General features: G+C 43.4%; 1 long non-coding RNA gene across 1 annotated transcript; it reads left to right on the forward strand.

The window, feature by feature from the left end:
- The first annotated feature begins 16,327 nt into the window (after positions 1–16,327).
- LOC138794866 (uncharacterized) lies at positions 16,328–19,157 on the forward strand. Its single transcript, XR_011363516.1, has 3 exons — positions 16,328–16,391; positions 18,576–18,635; positions 19,074–19,157. It is a non-coding gene; the product is annotated as an uncharacterized lncRNA (long non-coding RNA).
- The last annotated feature ends 348 nt before the right edge of the window (positions 19,158–19,505 follow it).

The raw sequence follows: 19,505 nt of genomic DNA on the forward strand, positions 1-19,505 counted from the left end.
TGTGTCTCAAAATAAGTTGTAGTAGTATAAATGTTAAAAGGCACCAATAAAAATGTAGTTGTACAGTTTTACTAAATAATAAAGTCATCAGTGAGAGCCTTATAGAAGCTTGGTGTGAGAAAAAAAATCTTTGGTATGATGCCAAAACAAAAGAAAAGGCAATTTTAGAGGGGAAGCAAATGACAGCAAGTGATATATCTCAGTGACACTGAAATTGTTTCCTTTACTTATAAGAACAATCCCATGGTTTACACTGCCTGTCTCTTATATGTACTGTTTGCTTAGAGTCCAGTTTATTCAATATACTGTATAAGATGCAGTCTACTGCCTCATACTTGAGAGCTAACAAAGGTAAGTATCACAAGAAGGCAGGGCAGACAGGCTATGGCTGGGTTCACACTACGTACAGTATATTTGAGGCTGTATTTTTGAGGCTGTATAGCAACCAAAACAAGGAGTGGATTGAAAACACAGAAAGGCTCTGTTCACATAATGTTGTAATTGAGTGGATGGCCGTCATTTAATGGCAAATATTTGCTGTTATTTTAAAACAAAGGCTGTTATATAGAAATAATGGCAGTTATTTACCGTTATATGACGGCCATCCACTCAATTTCAACATTGTGTGAACAGAGCCTTTCTGTGTTTTCAATCCACTCCTGGTTTTGGTTGCTATGAGGACCTGACTTGAGGACCAAATACTGCCTGAAATGTACGTAGTGTGAACATAGCCTAAAGCTGCATCACATAGGGATACAGACAAATAGCAGAGACAGGCAGTGTAAGTCTTAATGGATTCATGTTCTAAATGCTTTAAACTACACCTGTCTCTCACACATACTTAGGCAATGTTCACATGGCGTATGAGACCAGCCGTTCTGTGACCCGGCCGTGTCACAGAACGGCCGGTGCTGTGCCCTGCATTGTGTGAACTGACTGTGCAGCCGCTATTCAACAAATAGCAGCCGCACAAAACTGACATGTCAGTTTTTCGTGCTGCCGGTTGGAATCCCGGCCAGAGTGTATGCTATGTGTATACGCTCCGGCAGGGATTCCACTCATTCACATACAACGTGTCTTCTGCATAAATCATGGCAGTTGTTGCAAATTGATCTATGCAAAAGATACGTTGTGTGAACATGGCCTTAAAGCGAATGTACCATCAAGTACATTTGCTTTAAGTATTACCCGTATATAGAACAGTGTCGATGCGGGGAAGCCCAGCCCGGTTCGTGTGTACGGCACCATTCTATTCCCGAGTAACGCGCCGGATGTGAAGCAATGGAGGCGGGCCGTTCTATCCATAGGTAATACTTAAGGCGAATGTACCTGATGGTACATTCGCTTTAAAGTATCAAAAGGCATACGTTCTACCTTTATTAATGCAACAGACCCATACTAATGATTTTTTGCACTGATTGTGTAATAGTGTTTCACTTTTGTGAAATTCACTAAGGGTAATATGCATGTTGTTTCTTCGAGCAATAAAGCTTGAATTACATTCCAGCTCGCCATGGCAGCAAGACATTAATATTTCCAAAACAAAAAGTAAGAATTCTCCTAACAGATCACAAAACGTCTTACAAGCAGACCCCTGGGGCTAAATACTTAGAATTTTTAGGCAAGTTTTCCAGGACTGATTTCCTCACTACAGATTTATACATTTATGTTTTCTGACAACTGCATAAAATTTCACGCATGTTTTGCATATATGGCTTGCGATTAGATCTAGATAACAATGATGGACATCAAGTGCTGCTGACCTGTTTGCACTCTGCATCCCCACTAGGTAAGGTTAAAACATATATGTGTCAAAACCAGACTCTTCTGCACGTCCTGCAGTAGCTATTTAAAGGCTCAAAGTACAATGGACTTTAATGCATGTTAGGCCTTGTTCACACTTTGCAAGCATGGTGCAGCTTTTTTTTTTTTTTAAAGCTTTAAGACTTTAAAAATTTAGTAGGAAACTTGATCAACTTCCAGGGGATTAATCTGTGTCATCTAATGGACAGGTGACTAAAGGTAGCCATATACAATGAAATGTCGTATGGTTACACCAAAATCGGATGAATTTTGGCCAAGGTGTATGGGCCCCTTACAGAGGAAGTATGGTTATCAAAATATAATGCAACCAAAAATCTGTTATTTTGGACTGGTATTTTTTTTGCGTTTATGGCATTGATCATGTGAACAAAAAAATTGGCAAGCAGCAATACCAAATATGTTTGCTGATATAGGTCTATGTAATGCATATTCATTACACTGACCTAACCAGTCTGCATCAGTTGAGGGTGCTGATTAGGCCTCCAATAGCATTAATGTTAATTACCAATGTTGAACATTGCTGACACCCGCTATGGTGCAACCCCAGCTCCCAACTCCCTGCCATGCTCCGTGTTGCACCATGTTGCAGGATGCAATGGTACTCACCACACTTTATTACAATAGACGTGAATATATATGTGATTGGTTACTTATAGTGTTGAGTGGACTTGCCGAACCGTTCGCATTAGGCAATGTTCTCCGAATCCTCCTCATTTTACTTCTGGCATCTGAAGATGTTGGATGCCCCCCTAGAGTGTTCGGCAAGTCCGCTCAACACTAGTTACTTAGCTTGATACTGTTTTGCAAACTTGTTTATAGTAATAAGTAGCTATAAGAATTCTGATTCGCATTGATCTGCACAAGAACAGAAAATATTTTTACCTAATGAAAGAAAACTATAATGATATTTATTTATATAGCTGCAACAAATTCAATAGCACTTTACAATTCTGAGGCCTAAAACAGACATTACAAAATTACATTGGCGCAAAAAGCAAGATGTAGTTTGCCACACATGAAGAACACCCACTAATTATAGGAATGGGGTTCAGACAACAGACAGCTGGCTTCAGCTTAATAACTACTAGCAGAGAGTTTAACGGGGTTGTTTAGGAAACAGAAAATAGCTCATGGTTTCTGCTTGCTTACTTCCATTCTTTCTAAGTATACCTTCCAAGACAAGAGGAGTCGGTGTAAGTCCCGATCATCATGTACAAATGAAAAATCCAACATGACCGTGACTGATCTTTGGCAAAAGTCAGGACACCCCATATACATTATATGGTCAGCAAGACCTGATTAAATTAGAGGATGTAGCCAAGATTCCTTTTTATCTATATTGTTCTCTTAACAGTTCTATATAGTTTTTTCTCTGCCTCCATCCCTCCCTTTCGTTTTAGAACAGATAAATTCTCTCCTTTCACTTTTGGAGTCAGTGTTGTGTCAGTGGTTTGGCAAAAAACTACAAGTTCAGTTTCCTGTTAACTCTCTATGTGCATGTTAGACGTTCCCTTCATGGCATATAATACAAGGTTGATAGAAGCTATTTCTGGTACTGAAATAATGTAACCATTATCCATAGATGCTGTTGGCATGTTTCCCCATGGGTTTAGAGAGATTGTGTTACACCCATATATCGCACTGTTTGGTAGTGGAGTTCTCACAGACTGCTGTGTTTTTATTACCTTTAATTTCCACTAGATACATATACAGCAGATTTGAGGTTTTGGGCGTTTTCACTTACACTAAGTTAGATAGAACATGTGAAAGTAGAAATGCAAGAGAAAATGTTCTGCACTTGTCTTCAGCTAGTCAAATTCAGCAGACGATGTAAAGTTTTTTGTAAACCCCAGAGGCTCCCACACTTATTAACACCATATTACTGAGTATGGGTAACTCTCAAAAATCACAGGAACACATTCAATTAATTACGGTCCTTTAGTCCCAGTTTTCCACCTTGATTCCTGCCTCAGCAATAGTTTATGCCAGTCTATGCCTGCTTTCCACTTGTTGATTTTCTCAATACCTGCAATATTGGCATAGACAAGTGGGAAGATGGCATGGACTGGCATAAACTATGGCTGAGGAAGGAATCAAGATGGATCATTTGTACAGATGCAATGGGAAACCTGGGACTAAATGACCAGAATTAATGGAATTGAATTTTATTAAATAGGCATTAATAAGCGTGGCAACGTCTGTGGTTTACAGTGTTCTAATTTTAACCCCAGAATCAGTATGTGGTTACTACACCTGTCAGTTGATGTATTTCATGAGTGAATCTATGTTAGTCTATGCACAGCATGGTTACATGTCATATTACAGTTGTTAGTGCTATGGGAACTTTTTTTTTTTAATGTTTATTAAAAGAAATAGTATTATGGACCAAGTACTGTTCTGATTACTTTATGTACAGACTTTAATTTGTAATTTTTACATTATATTCTAACACTATTTGTACATTATTTGCATGTTATATTCTTGCATGCTTCCCCTGCGGTTCCTCTGTTATTTCTATGGTGTTTTCATCACTTTCTGAGGTTTTCAGGTGAACGGACACCCTCCCCTCTGCTGAGCAGGGGACACTTGGTTAAATGCTCGAGTCTCCCTATGACTTTAATGGAGTTGAGCACTCGAGAGTTAATAAATTAGAAATACATTTTCATTCATCATAATTAACTTATTAATTTTAATTTGTACTCAAAACTGTGAACTGCAACTTCACTCATACCATGTTTCCCTGAAAAGGCACTATGAGGGAAATTTACTAAGGAGTCTAATGGGGATTGGTGTGTAATTTGTTCCAATATCTTGTGACTGATTTATGAACACGTAGCACTGCCAAATGTGGGAGATTAGCTCTGTAGAGCAGGGCAGACAGCAGGAACAGCAGTCGAGACCGTGAAACAAACTTGTATAAAACAGGGATGCCTCTGTCTTTTTATTGAAGTCAAAAGAAATTCAGCCTTACATACAGGCGCAAAATAATATAAATAAATCTAACTTAACACAGCAAATCCTAGCTATTCAGGTGACTTGCTTCCAGTCACCCAACGTAAAACAACACAGGTTGGTACAATACCAGTGTGGCTCAAAGTCCCAGCAGAAGCTTTAGCAGCCCGGACCCTCTCCACTGCCAGGAGAGACTTCCATGCACAGCCACAGCTCTATACACTCTGTGCCTTCTCTTTTCAGGCCAGTGATCAGTGGCCTCCAGCACCTGGGCTGACTTGGGCCAGACACAAAAACCTAGACTGGCCAGAGAGAGAATGACAGGCCCTACTACCAACCTGCCTGTCATTCCAAAAAAATCCAGGCCCATTTACCCCCACTACAAACAGTCCCATAGCAAGTAGTTTGCTATGGGTTTTAGCTTCCCTGGATTCTTCCATATCTCACCCAGCTTTCCCTGGATGAGGTATGGACTTCCTGGAACCTAGTGCTCACATATGACAGGTATATCGGGGAGATATAGCGATTCCCGACCACCATCAGTGTCTCACACATAGTAGGGAAAAGTCGCAAAAATTGCGCAAACATATTGACCTGGTAGTGACCAGATGTAGACCTGCATTTGTTTGTGCGACTTTCTAAAAAGCCATAAATGATAAATTGGGTGCTAATCCCAGATTATGGGAACTGTTGGGTAAATATTCAAAACAGGCAGATTAAAAAAAAAAAAGTCGCATCTAAAAAATATTTGCCTGTCGAATACTGGTTCATAAATAGAACATAGTCCAAAACTGGATGAAAAATCCAATTATTTACCTAAAAATAGGTGCAAAGCCCTTGATAAATGTCCCCCTATGTCTTATATTCAGGGTATGTCTTATTTCTCTTCCCCTGGCCAGGGAGAGGTAAATAACACATACCCCCGGACCTCCCTGCAATATTCACATCCTTGCAGAGGGACCAAGAGGGCATCGGGACATGCCGGCGGAACTTGCATTAAGCATGTGGTGGGATGTGCGGTGGCATGCAGCGCTGTGTGATGGGACGAGCAGCGTGACGTGCGGAGAACATGGGCGCCGGCTGTGAAGGTCCACAAGGGGATTAGGTGAGTCCTGGGTAGCGGCGGGTGGTAACAGGCACCCTTACTTTTGGGGGGCACCTTACTTTGGGGGGGGTACCCTAGTTTAGAGTAGGGGTATCTTATATCGGGGGGGTGCCTTACTTTAGGCTAGTTGGTAGGGTAGATGTTGTGTCTTATTTTAGGAGCGCGTCTTATTTTCAGGGAAACACGGTATATGTGGGAGCAGCAAATTATTGCATGGAAACGATTTCTGCCAAACCTGACTGAACCGGTTTCGATCTTAATGGGATTGGCCTGTTTTCACATAGAATTAGGAATTGCTGAATAAGGGCCCTATTACAGGGCCCGATATTAAGGGGCAATTAATGCTATTACACGCACTGACAGCGAATGGGGGCGGGGGGGGGGGGGGCAGGGAGCTGCGGGAAGGGCTGTCCGGAGGATCTTTATTTATCTTTTTATTTTTATATGGATGCCTTTATATAGATCAGAATACTCTAGACCATGGCCCTTCAGCTGTTGCAAAACCACATTTCCCATTATGCCCGGACAGGTAAAGCTTTGGATTTGGCTGTCCAGCCATGATGGGAAATGTAGTATTGCAGAAGCTGGAGGGCCGCAGTTTGGAGACCCATGCTCTAGACATATAATAGGTTCTAATGCAAGGGCAAATGGCAGCTGTGATTACAGGCAACCCTGATAGGTTCCCCTACACAGTGGCAGGGAGTTAAACAAAAAGTTTTCTGTATTCACCCCAGCTTTTAGGGCATCATTGAGGCCCCCTAGGAAGATGGAGAGGGTCCCCATGATTCCAAAGCTGTTCAGCACTGCCCCCATTAATTTTCATTCTATGTTAATGATTTTTCTACATCAAGTCAAACTAAAATGGGATGTTCTTCTAACCGGACCCTATCCTATCTACCAAATGACGGCTGTCTATCAGTAATGAAAGCTGCAAATAATGTTCATGATTGTTATTTGCCGCCGTCCGGAATAATGCTGCTCATTTTCACATAGTGGGAACATTGATTGAGAGGGAATTTGTCTTTACAATTCACAATTAAAAGATTACATTTTATTGTACAATTCATAGTAACAAATCTAAAAACCAAATTTGCATGATTTGTTTCAAATGTTCTTCTGTTGACGATCTGCAGAATTTTACAGTAAAATATGACCATATTAAAGGGGAACTCCAGGTACAGGTAAAAAAAACAAAAAAAAAAAACTTCTGAACTGCAGAAGCTTGTAGCATTACTTACCTATCTATCCCAGTTTTGAAACTACCAAAAATCCATTTGTTTGGGGGGGGGGGGGGGGGAGTTGTTTTGTATTGTTTTTCTGTACTTTCTGGTTGAGAAAGAATGCAATACTGGTTCCAGAATGCAATGCCTTCCCTCATCTGTTCATCATAGTCCCCCACTCTGCACATTCCCCACCCAAATCTGTTGCAGAACATCTAGGCTGTGTTCACACATTACAGTTTCATTATGTTACTGAATTATTTGCAGTACTTTATCATTTCATTGCTGTCCCACACACACATAGCACACTGTATTCTCTACCTGTAACACTGATATAGGAAAAAAGTAAGGAACTTTTTTAAAAAAAATTTCTTTTAATTTCATTTCACGTATTATGGTCAAGCATCTTTTATCTTTAAAGTTGATTCCCACAATAAGGACTTTATCCCATATTATCTTACGTGGGATATACTGTCCAATCAATCAATTTAATCAGTGCAGCAGCTGCTTCTGGCTGGTCAGAGATGGTGAATCACTCAGGGGATTGGGGGATCCAGCCAAGCCTCCTGTGACATCACGCCCTTCCCCCTGTCTGCATCATCAGCCTGTGCATAGCATACACACACAATGTGAGACAGAGGCATGGGATATTTGTCTCCTAAGGTGGTAGAGCAGAAGGTGCAGGAGACAATGTGAATTGGCACAGAGGCCATTTTTGTTCACTTCCTGGATTTCAAACAGCTACCAGTGTGGCAGAACCATACAGATATGGTAATACATTGTATAGACACATCTATATAACTTTTAATGTACTTCAAAAATGTTTTACTTATGTGGAGTTCCCCTTTAATATAATAATGTCTTCCATTGAAGTCAATAGGGAAATTGGACGGCAGTGCACACACTGTATAGAATAATGTCCGTAATCTGTTTGCACGTTATATGTACACAAAAAACTACAGTGGTAGCAGTAGTATTGTACTGTGTGAACCTAGCCCTTTACTTCAAAATACATAGTATGGTGGAAATAACACACATGCCCATTAAGTTCAACTAAGGTAGGGGAGAGAGTCATGCGTGTTAAAATGATTACATGACAAAGCAAAACAGTTCTAAACATTATCTTTTAATCAATCTCTGTTCATCATCAATTTAGAGGTCATTTTTTGATCCATGCAAAATTTGCCTTCACACGTCCTTGATAGACAAACATCTGTTTGCACAAATTGTTATGATGATTTGGAATTGGATGGTGAGCTTTCAAAGCTGGCATTTAATACTAACCATTTTTCCTCTGTGTTTGTGATTAAGTGATGAGTGGTTTGTGTTTGTTTATGTAATTGGAATTCATTTGCATTGGCAGCATTTCTCAGGAAGGTATTTGATATGAAGCTCTTACAAGGTATATGCGAAATGTGTATCCCTGTCTCCAAATGGTTTGCATTCCAAAAAATGACAGGGCAAGCTTTGTAACAGCCCCGGGCCTATGGTACACTTAATCTGCCCCTGACCACTAGCCAGTCCACCTCTACTAATATATTTGTTTTTATCACAGACATTTTTCAAGGATTTTATAACCTTAGTTAAACCTAGAGAAGAGTTATTGTAAATTGTTGAGAAAATGTTAGATCAAATAGGCACTTGTGCTGATTCTAAGCATATTTGAACATAAAGATCATCTTGTGACTTGTGTAAATTAAAAATAGGATTTTATTTAAATTCATAGCTAGAATTAAATGTACTGTGCGCAATATAAACTAACATAAAATCTATCTGGTTCCCAACCCATGAAATGTGTTACAGCTCACGCCATATGCAGACTTGTCACAATACCATATGTTCTTGTTCCGTATTATTCAATGTTCTTGTTTAATGGGTACATTTCAGCTTGCTCTGTCCTTGTGCAGATGTGTTCTGTCTTGGCCTAGTATGAGGGCACTGGTAAATACATCTTTACATAGAAATTGATTATATTATGAGGATATTAGGATTCATTTAAGTAATAACACAAATTAACACCAATGTGCAGATAATCACAGTACAATCAGATCTTAAATTATGGACGAGGCAAGCCTGTTCTGTGTAATTTATTCAATGTTCTCTTTCACAAAATCCAAGTACTGTATGCATTTTACCCCCTTCCCTAAACAATGGTGAACTGATTGTATGTTTCCAAACATTCAAGTGTATAATCCATAGGCAAACTGTTTCCTGGAAAGAAGTTGAAATTCAGTTGCAGGGGGGTTATTCAGATGATAGTGGCTAATCTGAGGAATGTTCTTAGAAAGCCTGTCACTTCCCACGCATCAAGGTGATATTATATTAACAGTATATAAGAGGTCATAGTCACTAAGGTGCTCCATTGGGATACATAATGGCTGCTTAATTTATATGTGAAACCAGTTTGCATTACTCTATAATAGCTCTTTAGGAATATATATATATATATATATTTATTTGTAAATGTGATTTTATTAAAGATTTTGTAGCCTAGAAAAAAAATAGGTGTACATAAAAAAGAGAGTAATACAACAATATGAAAACAAATGGCGATGGAGATGACATATTCCCTGATTAAACAACGAATCCACTCAGAACTGCAATAGGAAAGTACAATCCACATAGCAGACTCATTAGCTTTCTCTCTATTAGGGGTAAACAGTGAAACAACAAAAACTGAACTGTTGCGAAGAGGTATTACCATGTAAACCTGAAGCCGGTCTGTAGGAGAGGACAAGAGATAGTGTAGAAGCGAGAGAAAGAAGAGAGCAGAAGGGAGTAAGAAAGTGAGCGGGGCGGAGAAGGAGAGAGAGAGAAAAAAAAGGGGGGTGGAGGAAGGGGTAAGGGGAAGGTCAGTATGTAGGTCGTGCCTTGATAGCATGAGACTAATCAGGTGTGGGGCAGGGTAGCGGAGGAATGGGCAACAATGTCAAGGCGGCTCAAGAGAGCCATCGAGCAAGGGAGGGACCAGACTTAAATGTGACCCAGGGGAGCCATGTGCGATCAACTTTTTTACTACGGCCCTGTTCCTATGCCGTCAGAGATTCCATACGGTGGATAAGATCCATTTCGGCCACCCACTCAGCGATGGAGGGGCGGGTCGTGGATTTGCAATGCCTAGGGATCACTAGGCGTGCTGCTGTCAGGAAATGCCAAAGCAACCCTTTCTTGGCGGCAGAGGAAAGGCCAGGGACTAGAGACAAAAGGGCCAGGCCAGAAGAAGGAGTATAGGAAAAGGAATATAGATGGCAAAGACTGCCTCCCAAAACGGCTTCAGAAGAGAAACTCCAAACATCAAATGTGGAGCATGGAGCCAGTTACCGTTTCGCAACACCAGCATGTGTCTGACACCTCTGGATAGAATTGGTTTAGTGTTAGGGGCAATGGTACCAACGGGTTAGTATCTTAAAATATTCTCTTGTGCATGACATGCCATGGGCCATTTATGTGTTAATGTGAAGATTTTCAACAAATCTGGTTCAGAGAAAGTTACACCTAGCTCGGATTCCCATGCGGAAATGTAAGACAGGGTCTGGTCCGCATGTTTTTCCAGAAGAAGGCGATACAGGTGGGAGATGGATCTGTCAGGAGGCGACAACTGTAGCAATAGAGATTCCAAGTCGGTAGGGTCCGAAATCCGAATCCCCTCCAGAAAGTGCTGGGACAGGTAATCTTTCAACTGTGCGAATTCCAACCAGGATAGACTCCTCTCCGGGCAAAACTCCTGCAGTGTGGAAAGGGGCGGGATGGAAGGATTGTTCCCCAGAACCTGGCCTATCCTGATACCCTCCACAGCCGACCATATGAGAAAATAGCCTTTACTACAGGCTGGAGAAAAGGCTGGATCTCCAAACAGTGGGCTCATAAGGCCTGCACGATGAGAAAGATTATACAAAGGCAAAAGTCTATCCCACGTCTGCAGTAAATGCTTTCTTAGGAAGGCGAAGGAGTCTGAAGTCGGCCGGTTGATGGGTAAGATGGAGTAAAACAGAGGCCTTGTGATAAAAAGAGAAATCAGGAAGGCCTGCTTCTCCTGTCATCTTTAGGCGCGTGAGCGTTTTTTATTTAATACGTGGGAGCACTGAGCCCCAGACAAATTGCCAGAACAAGGTCTTTAGTTGTTTTAAATAGGAGCATGGGAGGCAAAGGGGCAGTGATTGGAAGAGGTACAGGAACCTGGGGAGGACATCCATTTTTATGACGTTGATTCTACCGAACCTCGAGAGCTGGGAGCGAACACAAGTAGAGAGGTCTGTTTTAGTACGCGCTAGTAAGGGGGGAAAGTTTAAGACAAATGGTGAGGAAAGGTCCGAGGAAACCCATACCTCCTAGGTATTGAAAAGCGTGTGGTTGCCATTTAAAGGAAAAGGTGTCCCTAAGGTGGCGCGCAAGGGAGGTAGGGAGATATTTAATGCCTCTCTTTTGGTGTAATTGACCTTGAAGTTACTGACTTGGCCGTATAGTTCAAATCCCCTAAGGACCGTGGTAATGGACACACCAGGAATGGACAGATACAGTTCTAGGTTGTCCGCATAAAGTGCCATTTTATGGTGCAAACACCTTAGGCGGATACCCATGGCTCCATGCTCCATGGCCAGGACATATAGCATTGGTGACAATAGGCAACCCTGGCGTGTGCCATTCACAATCGACAGGGGGGATGAAAGCACGGCATTAACTTTGACCCTTGCCGTTGGGCCATTATAGAGGGCGTTGATCTTACCCAAGATACTCTCACCCATACCAGTCTGGCGCAGAGTAGCCTGTAGGAATGCCCAGCGTACGCGGTCTAGTGCCTTTTCAGCATCGACCGATATTAAACAAGCCGGAGACCGCATTACCAAATAGGGTAGGTAGAGCCGTGGAAGATACATATGCGTTGACCCTCTCCCGGAAAGCCTCAGGGGACATGTCGGCCATAGGGCCTCTTCAAGTTATATAGGGAACTGTAATGATCCTGGAAAACGTCCACAATATCAGTTGGGTTGGGTGCCCCGCTGGGACGTTACACAGAGGACGAAGGAGCTATTGGTTTTAGGGTGGATGAATCTGGCCAGTGCTGCTCCGCATCAATTAGCGATTTCAATCGGGACCTGTGCTCTAAAAGGGACGCCAGAGTGTCAGGATCCTGTGTGCATTTGTGGGTAGTCTCTCCTTCGTGTATCATGGTGAGAAGCTTTTAATTCTTAAACCCGTTCTCCCTCTTTTTATACGGGCCCCATGTTGAATGAGAGTGCTCCGCACAACGCATTTAAGGGCCTCCCGTTGAAGAAAAAAGGGTTTGGTCTGAACTATGAGTGGCTAGAAAATCAGTGATGGCTTTTTTGACAGCGGCCTGGCAGACTGTGTCCTTGAGCAAGTTAAGGTTTAGGCGCCATAACCTTTCTCGCGGGGTGGAGCTCGGTAGGCAGAGCAAGAGAGTCACTGTCGCATGGTCTGCCCAAATGATCGGGTCGATTACTACGCTAGGGTGCCAGGAAAGGAGATGGTGGTCAATGAGGAACATATCGATACGACTGTATGAGTTGTGAACTGAGGAAAAGTAAGTGTAATCTCTTAGACCAGGATGAAGGGTCCTCCACACATCCAACAGTCTGTTAGCAAATAAGGATCTCTGAAAAGCCTGCAGGGGAGCGGTAGAGATGGAGGATCGTCCCGAAGAGGTCCAGCACCATATTAAAGTCACCCGCAGAGATCAAATAGGCCTTCTGCAAGTCGTGTCAATTCTGTCAGATATTCCACCTGTACCTGATTATGGTTGGGAAGATAAAAGTTAGCAACAGTGAACACTTTCTCTGCCAGACGTAATTTTAAAAAGAGATATCTTCCCTCGGGATCAATGTGAGTGTCTATGACAGATGCTGGCAGCGATTTGTTGATAGCCACACTAATGCCCTTGGTCCTAGCCTTTGCGTTGGTACTATGGAACCATTGATTATAGTAACGGGTAGGCGTAGAAGGGACATGGCCCGTTTTAAAATGAGTTTCTTGGAGTAATAGGAGTTGTGCCCTCTTAATATGCAGATGGTAAAGTATTTGTGAGCGGTGTTCCGGCTTATTAACGCCTCGGACATTCAGCGTAGTCAGTTGCAAGGAGGACATAGTGGGTAGGGGCGATTATAACGGGAGATAAAAAGGGGAAGGAAAGAAAAAAAAAAGGGAGGGGGGGGAGAAAAGAAGGAGCGGCGGGGAGAGAGAGAGGAATGAAGAAAGTGTGAGACTGTAGAGAGAAAAGAAACAAGTGAGGAAAGCTAGTACAGACAAGAGCAGGAAGGAAATATGGGCAGAGCAAGGAAGGTGTCCCTGCCTCTTTCCACTAAGGAAGGAGGAGAGTAGAAACAACAAAGTGAGGTGGTGGTATACAAGCACCACAAAAACCTGAGTGGAGAAGTGACTTGAGGGACACCTCCAGTACCTTGCTGCAAAACTCTACATAGAAGACAGTAGTAAAACAGAGACACATGGGGCCCACAGAGGTCCCAACAACAAGTGCTGGATCCCTCTCCCAGGCAGTAAAAATAGTCCGCATGGGAAGGGGATGCAGCATAACACAGCACAACCCCAATATCGGGGCGATTTTAGACCAGGTAGCATAAACATGGATATGAACAGCAGGTACCCAGAAAACTGGCAACCAACCCACCCCCGGAACCCGAACAGTATAACACATAAGCAGCCGGGACTGCACCAGTTAATACTGAGTACATGAGTGATGCATATTTGGAGCAATAAGGGGGGGGGGCAAAGAGGGTACAGGTGTGTGTGTGTGTGGGGGGGACAAAAGGTCATAGGGGGGCAGCATGGGAGAGGAGCACGTACACAGGATGAACAATAGGGTAGTTCATAACATATGGTCAAATGCAGCATAGCGTCCATTAACAAGTGACAGGGCTATTCAGTGGAACCTGCATTGCAATGGGAGGCCACTATACCTAAGTCGGGGATGCAGGGGCAAAAATAGCCTTAAAGTGACTCTGTACCCACAATCTGACCCCCCCCCCCCCAAACCACTTGTACCTTCGGATAGCTGCTTTTAATCCAAGATCACCGTTTGTCAGGTGATGCAGTTATTGTGCTAAAAAACAACTTTTAAACTGGAAGCCGGTGCCCTACAGGAGTATCTGTGCCCTAACTTTGCACCACCCCTCCGTCCCTCCTCCCCACCCTCTTCATCATTAGGAATGCCACTGGAACATTTTCTCCATGCTGAACATTTACACAGGTGTCTTAACGATCCAGCCCATATGCCGTCCTCTCACAGCTGACGAATAGGAGGCAATCTGCCTGGAGCATTCCTAATGATTAGGAGGGCGGGGAGGAGGGACAGAGAGGTTGTGCAAGCCTAATGCATACACAATGTAGGCCACTCCCGTAGGGCACGGGGCTGCCAGTTTAAAAGTTGTTTTTTAGCACAATAACGGCATCACCTGCCAAACGGACTGCAGGACAGATCTTGGATTAAAAGCAGCTATCTGAAGGTACAAGCGGTTTGGGGGGGGTCAGATTGTGAGTACAGAGTCGCTTTAAGGTGTGACCTATACACTTGCAGCTCCCGAGACTGGTAGTAATGAAGCCAAGAAATCACAGCAACAGAGGGACAGGCGTCATCAGTCCTCAGGTTGCAGCGGCTCCGAGACTCGTTGGTGGCCGTGAGGAAGCCACAAGGGACCCGGTCGGTCCAATTGCAGCACACACTGGGGTAGAGGCGGATGGAACGGACAATCCGGAATGGTGATGGAGGGGAGGCCCAAAGTCTCCAGCACTGCAGGTAGGTCCGACGGGATGCACAGGAACACCGCCCCCCCGTGCCGTGGTGTATCTGTAGTTGAAAGGGATACCCCCAGGAATAAGACACGTTTCACTTTCAATAAGGGTTGAAGAGCCCTCCGTCTGGCAAGCGTGGTTCTGGATAGGTGCGCCAGGAGCTGTATGGGTGCCCCGTCAAAGTCTGTAGGGCATGGTCGTGCGCCTTGCGCATTATTTCCTCCTTCGCTTGGAAATAGTGAACACGTCACACGGCCTAGCTGGATCGTTGCTCGGTGGGCCCAGGGTCCGGTGTGTACGGTCCAGCTCTATGGGTGTGGTTGGGGGTTTCCCCAAGAGCAAATTAAAAATTCCCAGCAATGTGGGCATAATGTCCAGTGGTTTGCCCCCCCCCTACTGGATCCTTCTCACCCTTATGTTGTTTCGGCGATTCCGATTCTTGGCATTGTCGGCCATGTCAAAGAGCATGTGGATTTGCTGCATGTGTAGCTCTAACTGGGAGCTGTGGGTCTGTTTCATGTCTAACAAGTCCCCCGTGGTCTGCTCAAGATTATGGATTGTCAATGTCCCCAGGTCCTCCTTCAGAAAGCAGATCTTCGCTTTACATACTGCCTCCTTCCGGGCGATGTAACCCTCCATGTCCACTTTAGTTGGAATGACGGTCATCTGTGTTTGTAACAGAAGTAGGTCGTTACCGGAGGCTATGGAGGTTAGTGGCCGGTTCAGAGGACAACTGCTCTCTCAGTAAGGCAGGAAACTCTTGGGGGAGCAGAAAGGCTGAGTGTGAAGTGGCTGCGGCTCGTGTCGATGTGCTCGGTGTATTACGAGTGGCCATCTTGTGAGGGAGAGGCAGGCTTGGTGAAAAAGTGCTGTATACCACTCCTGGTGTGTCCTGGAGTCACATCCACAGGTGAGGGAGGCTGCGGGCGTGAATTACTCGACATGAAGACTCCTGTCTGAGGCTAATGGAAGCTGTTGTTAGGTATCAAGGGCTGTGGATAAGACAGAGCTCTCACACCATGCGACTCTTCAGCGCCATGTCCAGGCCACGCCCCAATAGGAAAATATTTTTGTGAAATGGACTAAGGTTCTCTGAAGTATTAAGGTCCCCATATACCTTTTACTTTTTGAAAGGTGTAACTGCCACTTGCGTCTGTATCCATGTTTTCCTAGCAGCCCCAGGGCTGCATCCAACTTCTCCAGACGTCGGAAGTCAAATGTTGACTGGTCAGGTTTGGACAACATTGCTGAACCCAAACTTTCTGTAACTTTGCTTATCACTAATGTCTAGTTTTGGTTTGAAAAACAGCATGAAACTAAAGACCCAAAAATGCATTGGTTTTTTTTTAAGTACACTAATTCACACTGGGCACACATATTTGCTTGTTTTGGAAAACATGATTTTACAACACTAGATAACATTATTCGTGATCATGTAATAATCTATCATATCTCTAGGTCTGGCCTTTTTTTATCTCCTCAGTAAATACAGCAAAAGAGCCATATTCAACAAGATGCATTAGAAGGTAAGGAAATAGATGTAAAAACAAGCACAACTTCTTGCTTCTCTGCCATGCTTACAGTAATGTTATAGGCACAGTGTTAATTATGATGTCCATCTATTTGGAATTGTCTAAAGGCAGCATTTACCTTTGATGAGCCTTGGCTAGTTTCTGTCTGCATCCAGCTCTCCCTTTGTTTAATGCTATAAATAAACTTCTCATTTCCTTACTTGCTGTGGCTTTTTAAATGGACTGAAAAAAAACCCCAACAACTTCAGCCTAGCCTGTTTGTTCTTGAGAGATGGAGCAGTCACGATGCCCTAAAATTTAACAGAGAGAATGTGTTATCAACCAATGAAGCAGATATATTGTCACATAAAGTAATATTTAATTCCTTTGTCTTTGGCAAGAAGAGGTTATTCAGAGGCGTAGCTAGCTTTTCCTGCACCTGGGGCAAAGATTCCGTTTGGCGCCCCCCCCCCCCCCCCCCCCTTCTCCCGGACATTTCAAACAGAAACTTCTCGTCACACTGGACTTAAGGCCACTATAAAACACCTGCTTAGTATCATGCGCAGATCTGATTCTTGTAATAAGACACATGACAGATACACATATACAGGCATACACATATATGCCCATATACAGACACATGACAGATACACATATACAGACATACACACATATGCACATATATAGACACGACAGATAAACATATACAGACATACACATATACAGTACATACACAAATATGCACATATCCAGACACATACACAAATACATACACACATATGCTCATATACAGACACATACACAAATACACACACACATACATATGTACATATACAGACACACATGCACATATAAAGACACATATGCACATATACAGACACTTGACAGATACACACATGCACATATACACACATACAGACACATGCTTACACATATACATACACACATATGCACATATACATATACAGAAACATGACAGATACACACATACACATATATACAGACACATATGCACATATACAGACACATATGCACGTATACAGACACATGACAGATCCACACATGCACATATACAGACATATGACAGATACACATATACAGACACCTACACATATGCACATATACACATCCATACATACATATACATACACATAACAGATACACATATACAGACACATACACATATGCATGTATACAGATACACATACAGACACACATATACAGAAACATGACCTCAATACAGACAGATGAACAGACACAAGAACATTCACTTTCAATGTAGGGAAGATGCATACCTCCTCCTTCATGGTAGCTAGCACCAGCAGCTTCTCCCACCCTTTCCCCTGCTGCTCCGACATCATAAGGTCCCAGGAAGAGACCTGAACTCCTAGTGAGGGGGTGGGGGAGGGGCTCCGGGGTGCATGGTGGGGCTGAATATTCTAAACAGGCAGGCTGGAGCTGCAGGCTCACAGGACACAGGAAGTCATAAGAATCATCAGGTGTCCCCACTGCCTCATCACACTGAAGTACAGAGCTTATGTCCAGGGAGCTGGAGGCTCCTTACACCACAACTTCCTGCACTCACAGCGCCTCTCTGTCAGCAGCTTTTAAGGTGACAGGGACGCTGTGTGTGTGTATGCAGACTTCATTTACACAGGTCTCTGTCACTTAAAAGCTGCAGACAGAAAGGCACTGTGTATGAAGGAGGCCGGCGCCCCCCTCCAGCCTTGCACCCGGGGCAGCTTCCCCCCCCCCTGCCCCCCCCTCGCTACGCTCCTGGGTTATTTAAGGTTAGGACAGCCATCTCATTTTCTTTATTCTATGTCAGACTTGAGGTGTAATATCACTTATAATGGAAAGTATCCTATCTGTGCAAAAGTAAGTCTGGAACTTATAATCCTGTAACATCTTGGGGAAAAAATATATGTACGGTATGTAAGTGTTCAGAGACAATTCTAACTTTTCTCCTGCATTAGGTGAAACCTGAAATAGCGTAATCCCACCCCATACGTAAAATAAGTGAAAATCAGCAGCATATAACAATAAGTGTATATACACAATCCAGCTCACCCATAAATTGCTGTGTTAAAGCAAGAACCTTCATCTTTGATGAGAACAAGACAGAAAAAGTTTTAAAGTTTCCAGGTCCACAAGTGGGGAATACAATTCTTCAATCTTCATAACTTCTTTATTTTGTAGAGCGACGACAACAACGCAAGCAGCGTCCAAGACAGGTGGATCCTCTGCCCACACCTTCTAGTAAGTGTAAAGATATGTATATTTAACCCCTAATGACCAGTTGTAAAATGGCCTTAAAGGGGTAGTGTGGCGTTCAACATTTATTCACTAAATAACACACATTACAAAGTTATACAACTTTGTAATGTGTGTTATTTAAGTGAATGGCCCTCTTCCCTGTGTTCCCCCCACCTCGGAAGTGCGGTGCATTATACCCACCGAATCGCTGTTGACCCCGGCCGCCATCTTGGGTCGAACACGTCATCTTCAGGAGGCCAGCCGGACCGCTCCAACCCTCCCTCATGCTGGCCTTCCTCCAGCGCGTCATTAGCTGCTCAGCCGCAATTGGCTGAGCATAATAGAGCTCAGCCAATCATCCTTATTAAGGGACCAAACCTGCTCTGGGACACTGACCAATGTGCTACAGATGGACCTTATTTGTTCTGTTTTATTTTTCAGCTCCAGCTGTCATGGAATCTCTGGAGGAATTTTCACCTGGACCATTCCAAGATCAGCCATTATTAGTGTCCAGTATGAATAAACCCCTAATCCTACAAACTTATAAATGTCCAAGCATACGTTTTTTCTTTTCTTAAAGATACTTTTTTGTATGAATTGGCAAATCCAATATGCAGCCTTTAATGTTCATGTGCCATAGGGGGCGTTCTTAGCCCTGGGTCCTTACAATTGCTCCTGTGCTTGGACTCTATCCTCTGTTCACGCTCAGCCTTCATCTGCTCGGCAGGGGTATCGTCTACGTAAGCCTTTCCCCCGTATGCAGGCTAAGTATTCCTGTGGCTGCAATGGTGTCTTTGGAGAGGAAAATGCTTGTTGCAAATATGCTAGTGTAACCTTGATAAACACCCCACTAATCTCTCTAATCCAGAACAC

Source organism: Dendropsophus ebraccatus, chromosome 6 (assembly GCF_027789765.1).
Source record: "Dendropsophus ebraccatus isolate aDenEbr1 chromosome 6, aDenEbr1.pat, whole genome shotgun sequence".
Lineage (NCBI taxonomy): Eukaryota > Metazoa > Chordata > Amphibia > Anura > Hylidae > Dendropsophus > Dendropsophus ebraccatus.